This window comes from Phalangium opilio, unplaced genomic scaffold (genome assembly GCF_054372755.1).
Source record: "Phalangium opilio isolate 3A_F unplaced genomic scaffold, DU_Popi_V2 ptg000528l_1, whole genome shotgun sequence".
NCBI classification, from domain to species: domain Eukaryota; kingdom Metazoa; phylum Arthropoda; class Arachnida; order Opiliones; family Phalangiidae; genus Phalangium; species Phalangium opilio.
The window spans coordinates 816,739-823,787 of NW_028324242.1; positions in this window are offsets into that span (position 1 = coordinate 816,739).

The following is a 7,049-nucleotide window of genomic DNA, read 5'->3' on the forward strand; positions in this document are numbered from 1 at the left end:
ATAAGGGCTTGTATAGGGGCTTGGACTTGTATAGGGGCTTGGGCTTGTATAGGGGCTTGTATAGGGGCTTCGGCTTGTATAAGGGCTTGTATAGGGGCTTGGGCTTGTATAAGGGCTTGTATAGGGGCTTGGGATTGTATAAGGGGTTGTATAGGGGCTTGGGCTTGTATAAGGGCTTGTATAGGGGCTTGGGCTTGTATAGGGGCTTGGGCTTGTATTAGGGCTTGGGCTTGTATAGGGGCTTGGGCTTGTATAAGGGCTTGTATAGGGGCTTGGGCTTGTATAAGGGCTTGTATAGGGGCTTGGGCTTGTATAGGGGCTTCGGCTTGTATAAGGGCTTGTATAGGGGCTTGGGCTTGTATAGGGGCTTGGGCTTGTATAAGGGCTTGTATAGGGGCTTGGGCTTGTATAAGGGCTTGTATAGGGGCTTGGGCTTGGGCTTGTTTAAGGGGTTGTATAGGGGCTTGGGCTTGTATAAGGGCTTGTATAGGGGCTTGGGCTTGTATAAGGGCTTGTATAGGGGCTTGGGCTTGTATAAGGGCTTGAATAGGGGCTTGGGCTTGTATAAGGGCTTGTATAGGGGCTTCGGCTTGTATAAGGGCTTGTATAGGGGCTTGGGCTTGTATAAGGGCTTGTATAGGGGCTTGGGCTTGTATAAGGGCTTGTATAGGGGCTTGGGCTTGTATAAGGGCTTGTATAGGGGCTTGGGCTTGTATAGGGGCTTGGGCTTGTATAGGGGCTTGGACTTTTATAGGGGCTTGGGCTTGTATAAGGGCTTGTATAGGGGCTTGGGCTTGTATAAGGGCTTGTATAGGGGCTTGGGCTTGTATAGGGGCTTGGGCTTGTATAAGGGCTTGGGCTTGTATAGGGGCTTGGGCTTGTATAAGGGCTTGGGCTTGTATAAGGGCTTGTATAGGGGCTTGGGCTTGTATAAGGGCTTGTATAGGGGCTTGGGCTTGTTTAAGGGGTTGTATAGGGGCTTGGGCTTGTATAAGGGCTTGTATAGGGGCTTGGGCTTGTATAAGGGCTTGTATAGGGGCTTGTATAAGGGCTTGTATAGGGGCTTGGGCTTGTATAGGGGCTTGGGCTTGTATAAGGGCTTGGGCTTGTATAGGGGCTTGGGCTTGTATAGGGGCTTGGGCTTGTATAAGGGCTTGTATAGGGGCTTGGGCTTGTATAAGGGCTTGTATAGGGGCTTGGGCTTGTATAGGGGCTTCGGCTTGTATAAGGGCTTGTATAGGGGCTTGGGCTTGTATAAGGGCTTGTATAGGGGCTTGGGCTTGTTTAAGGGGTTGTATAGGGGCTTGGGCTTGTATAAGGGCTTGTATAGGGGCTTGGGCTTGTATAAGGGCTTGTATAGGGGCTTGTATAAGGGCTTGTATAGGGGCTTGGGCTTGTATAGGGGCTTGGGCTTTTATAAGGGCTTGGGCTTGTATAGGGGCTTGGGCTTGTATAAGGGCTTGTATATTAGCTTGGGCTTGTATAAGGGCTTGTATAGGGGCTTGGGCTTGTATAAGGGCTTGTATAGGGGCTTGGGCTTGTATAAGGGCTTGTATAGGGGCTTGGGCTTGTATAGGGGCTTGGGCTTGTATAGGGGCTTGGGCTTGTATAAGGGCTTGGGCTTGTATAAGGGCTTGTATAGGGGCTTGGGCTTGTATAGGGGCTTGGGCTTGTATAAGGGCTTGTATAGGGGCTTGGGCTTGTATAAGGGCTTGTATAGGGGCTTGGGCTTGTATAAGGGCTTGTATAGGGGCTTGGGCTTGTATAAGGGCTTGTATAGGGGCTTGGGCTTGTATAAGGGCTTGTTTAGGGGCTTGGGCTTGTTTAGGGGCTTGGGCTTGTATAGGGGCTTCGGCTTGTATAAGGGCTTGGGCTTGTATAGGGGCTTGGGCTTGTATAAGGGCTTGAATAGGGGCTTGGGCTTGTATAAGGGCTTGAATAGGGGCTTGGGCTTGTATAAGGGCTTGTATAGGGGCTTCGGCTTGTATAAGGGCTTGTATAGGGGCTTCGGCTTGTATAAGGGCTTGTATAGGGGCTTGGGCTTGTATAAGGGCTTGTATAGGGGCTTGGGCTTGTATAAGGGCTTGTATAGGGGCTTGGGCTTGTATAAGGGCTTGTATAGGGGCTTGGGCTTGTATAGGGGCTTGGGCTTGTATAAGGGCTTGTATAGGGGCTTGGGCTTGTATAAGGGCTTGTATAGGGGCTTGGGCTTGTATAAGGGCTTGTATAGGGGCTTGGGCTTGTATAAGGGCTTGTATAGGGGCTTGGGCTTGTATAAGGGCTTGTATAGGGGCTTGGGCTTGTATAAGGGCTTGTATAGGGGCTTGGGCTTGTATAAGGGCTTGTATAGGGGCTTGTATAGGGGCTTGGGCTTGTATAAGGGCTTGTATAGGGGCTTGGGCTTGTATAAGGGCTTGTATAGGGGCTTGGGCTTGTATAAGGGCTTGGGCTTGTATAAGGGCTTGTATAGGGGCTTGGGCTTGTATAGGGGCTTGGGCTTGTATAAGGGCTTGGGCTTGTATAGGGGCTTGGGCTTGTATAGGGGCTTGGGCTTGTATAGGGGCTTGGGCTTGTATAAGGGCTTGAATAGGGGCTTGGGCTTGTATAATTGCTTGAATAGGGGCTTGGGCTTGTATAAGGGCTTGAATAGGGGCTTGGGCTTGTATAAGGGCTTGTATAGGGGCTTCGGCTTGTATAAGGGCTTGTATAGGGGCTTGGGCTTGTATAAGGGCTTGTATAGGGGCTTGGGCTTGTATAAGGGCTTGTATAGGGGCTTGGGCTTGTATAAGGGCTTGTATAGGGGCTTGGGCTTGTATAGGGGCTTGGGCTTGTATAAGGGCTTGTATAGGGGCTTGGGCTTGTATAAGGGCTTCGGCTTGTATAAGGGCTTGTATAGGGGCTTGGGCTTGTATAAGGGCTTGTATAGGGGCTTGGGCTTGTATAGGGGCTTGGGCTTGTATAAGGGCTTGTATAGGGGCTTGGGCTTGTATAAGGGCTTGTATAGGGGCTTGGGCTTGTATAAGGGCTTGTATAGGGGCTTGGACTTGTATAGGGGCTTGTATAGGGGCTTGGGCTTGTATAAGGGCTTGTATAGGGGCTTGGGCTTGTATAAGGGCTTGTATAGGGGCTTGGGCTTGTATAAGGGCTTAGGCTTGTATAGGGGCTTGGGCTTGTATAGGGGCTTGGGCTTGTATAAGGGCTTGGGCTTGTATAGGGGCTTGGGCTTGTATAAGGGCTTGTATAGGGGCTTGGGCTTGTATAAGGGCTTGTATAGGGGCTTGGGCTTGTATAAGGGCTTGTATAGGGGCTTGGGCTTGTATAGGGGCTTGGGCTTGTATAAGGGCTTGTATAGGGGCTTGGGCTTGTATAAGGGCTTGTATAGGGGCTTGGGCTTGTATAGGGGCTTCGGCTTGTATAAGGGCTTGTATAGGGGCTTGGGCTTGTATAGGGGCTTGGGCTTGTATAGGGGCTTGGGCTTGTATAAGGGCTTGGGCTTGTATAGGGGCTTGGGCTTGTATAAGGGCTTGTATAGGGGCTTGGGCTTGTATAAGGGCTTGTATAGGGGCTTGGGCTTGTATAGGGGCTTGGGCTTGTATAGGGGCTTGGGCTTGTATAGGGGCTTGTATAGGGGCTTCGGCTTGTATAAGGGCTTCGGCTTGTATAAGGGCTTGTATAGGGGCTTGGGCTTGTATAGGGGCTTGGGCTTGTATAGGGGCTTGGGCTTGTATAGGGGCTTGGGCTTGTATAAGGGCTTGTATAGGGGCTTGGGCTTGTATAGGGGCTTGGGCTTGTATAAGGGCTTGAATAGGGGCTTGGGCTTGTATAAGGGCTTGTATAGGGGCTTCGGCTTGTATAAGGGCTTGTATAGGGGCTTGGGCTTGTATAAGGGCTTGTATAGGGGCTTGGGCTTGTATAAGGGCTTGTATAGGGGCTTGGGCTTGTATAAGGGCTTGTATAGGGGCTTGGGCTTGTATAAGGGCTTGTATAGGGGCTTGGGCTTGTATAAGGGCTTGTATAGGGGCTTGGGCTTGTATAAGGGCTTGTATAGGGGCTTGGGCTTGTATAAGGGCTTGTATAGGGGCTTGGGCTTGTATAAGGGCTTGTATAGGGGCTTGGGCTTGTATAAGGGCTTGTATAGGGGCTTGGGCTTGTATAAGGGCTTGTATAGGGGCTTGGGCTTGTATAAGGGCTTGTATAGGGGCTTGGGCTTGTATAAGGGCTTGTATAGGGGCTTGGGCTTGTATAAGGGCTTGTATAAGGGCTTGTATAGGGGCTTGGGCTTGTATAAGGGCTTGTATAGGGGCTTGGGCTTGTATAAGGGCTTGTATAGGGGCTTGGGCTTGTATAAGGGCTTGTATAGGGGCTTGGGCTTGTATAAGGGCTTGTATAGGGGCTTGGGCTTGTATAAGGGCTTGTATAGGGGCTTGGGCTTGTATAGGGGCTTGGGCTTGTATAGGGGCTTGGGCTTGTATAGGGGCTTGGGCTTGTATAGGGGCTTGGGCTTGTATAGAAACATAGAAAAACAACGAAAAACATAGAAAAACATAGAAAATCATAGAAAAAAGAAAAACATAGAAAAACAACGAAAAACAACGAAAAACAACGAAAAACAAGGAAAAACAACGAAAAACAACGAAAAACATAGAAAAACAACGAAAAACAACGAAAAACATAGAAAAACAACGAGAAACAACGAGAAACAACGAAAAACATAGAAAAACAACGAAAAACATAGAAAAACAACGAAAAACATTGAAAAACAACGAAAAACAACGGAAAACAACGAAAAACAACGAAAAACATAGAAAAACATAGAAAAACAACGAAAAACAACGGAAAACAACGAAAAACAACGAAAAACAACGAAAAACAAACGAAAAACAACGAAAAAACAACGAAAAAACAACGAAAAACATAGAAAAACAGAAAAACAACGAAAAACAACGAAAAACATAGAAAAACATAGAGAAACAACGAGAAACAACGAAAAACATAGAAAAACAATGAAAAACAATGAAAAACAACGAAAAACATAGAAAAACAACGAAAAACATAGAAAAACAACGAAAAACAACGAAAAACAACGGAAACCAACGAAAAACAACGAAAAACAACGAAAAACAACGAAAAACAACGAAAAACAACGAAAAACAACGAAAAACAACGAAAAACAACGAAAAAACAACGAAAAAACATAGAAAAACATAGAAAAACAGAAAAACATAGAAAAACAACGAAAAACATAGAAAAACAACGAAAAACATAGAAAAACAACGAAAAACATAGAAAAACAACGAAAAACATAGAAAAACAACGAAAAACAAGGAAAAACAACGAAAAACATAGAGAAACAACGAAAAACATAGAAAAACAACGAATAACAACGAAAAACAACGAAAAACATAGAAAAACAGAAAAACAGAAAAACAACGAAAAACAACGAAAAACAACGGAAAACAACGAAAAACAACGAAAAACATAGAAAAACAACGAAAAACATAGAAAAACATAGAAAAACAACGAAAAACATAGAAAAACAACGAAAAACAACGAAAAACAACGAAAAACAACGAAAAACAACGAAAAACAACGAAAAACATAGAAAAACAACGAAAAACGAAAAACAACGAAAAACAACGAAAAACAACGAAAAACAACGAAAAACAACGAAAAACAACGAAAAACAACGAAAAACAACGAAAAAAAACGAAAAACAACGAAAAACAACGAAAAACAACGAAAAACAACGAAAAACAAAGAAAAACATAGAAAAACATAGAAAAACATAGAAAAACATAGAAAAACATAGAAAAACAACGAAAAACAACGGAAAAACAACGGAAAAACAACGAAAAACAACGAAAAACAACGAAAAACATAGAAAAACAGAAAAACTAGGAAAAACAAGGAAAAACAAGGAAAAACAACGAAAAACAGAAAATCAACGAAAAACAACGAAAAACAACGAAAAACAACGAAAAACATAGAAAAACATAGAAAAACATAGAAAAAAAACGAAAAACAACGAAAAACAACGAAAAACAACGAAAAACAACGAAAAACAACGAAAAACATAGAAAAACAACGAAAAACAACGAAAAACATAGAAAAACAACGAAAAACAACGAAACACAACGAAAAACAACGAAAAACAACGAAAAACAACGAAAAACAACGGAAAACAACGAAAAACAACGAAAAACATAGAAAAACATAGAAAAACAACGAAAAACAACGAAAAACAACGGAAAAACAACGAAAAAACAACGAAAAACATAGAAAAACATGGAAAAACATAGAAAAACAGAAAAACATAGAAAAACAGAAAAACTAGGAAAAACAAGGAAAAACAAGGAAAAACAAGGAAAAACAACGAAAACCAAGGAAAAACTAGGAAAAACAAGGAAAAACAACGAAAAACAACAAAAAAACAACGAAAAACAAGGAAAAACAAGGAAAAACAACGAAAAACAACGAAAAACAGAAAAACATAGAAAAACAACGAAAAACATAGAAAAACATAGAAAAACAACGAAAAGCATAGAAAAACAACGAAAAACAAGGAAAAACAACGAAAAACAAGGAAAAACAACGAGAAACAACGAGAAACAACGAGAAACAACGAAAAACATAGAAAAACAACGAAAAACAACGAAAAACAACGAAAAACAACGAAAAACATAGAAAAACAGAAAAACAACGAAAAACAACGAAAACAACGGAAAACAACGAAAAACAACGAAAAACAACGAAAAACATAGAAAAACATAGAAAAACAACGAAAAACAACGAGAAACAACGAGAAACAACGCCGGCATTCGTCTTTGAGGCTTGCTGGACTCGGTATCATACGCACCAAACGCACCGCAGCGTCGTTCGTCCGGACGAAACCAACGACGCGTGCGCTACCATAAGGTTGCATACTTCCCACTGTCACCTCCAACTCTTGCCGGCGTTCGTCTTCGAAGGTTTATTACCACCCACTCGACGCCATTTATAACGCGACAAAGCCAGCCATGGACTCGCGAAGGGACTCCCACGAGGGATAT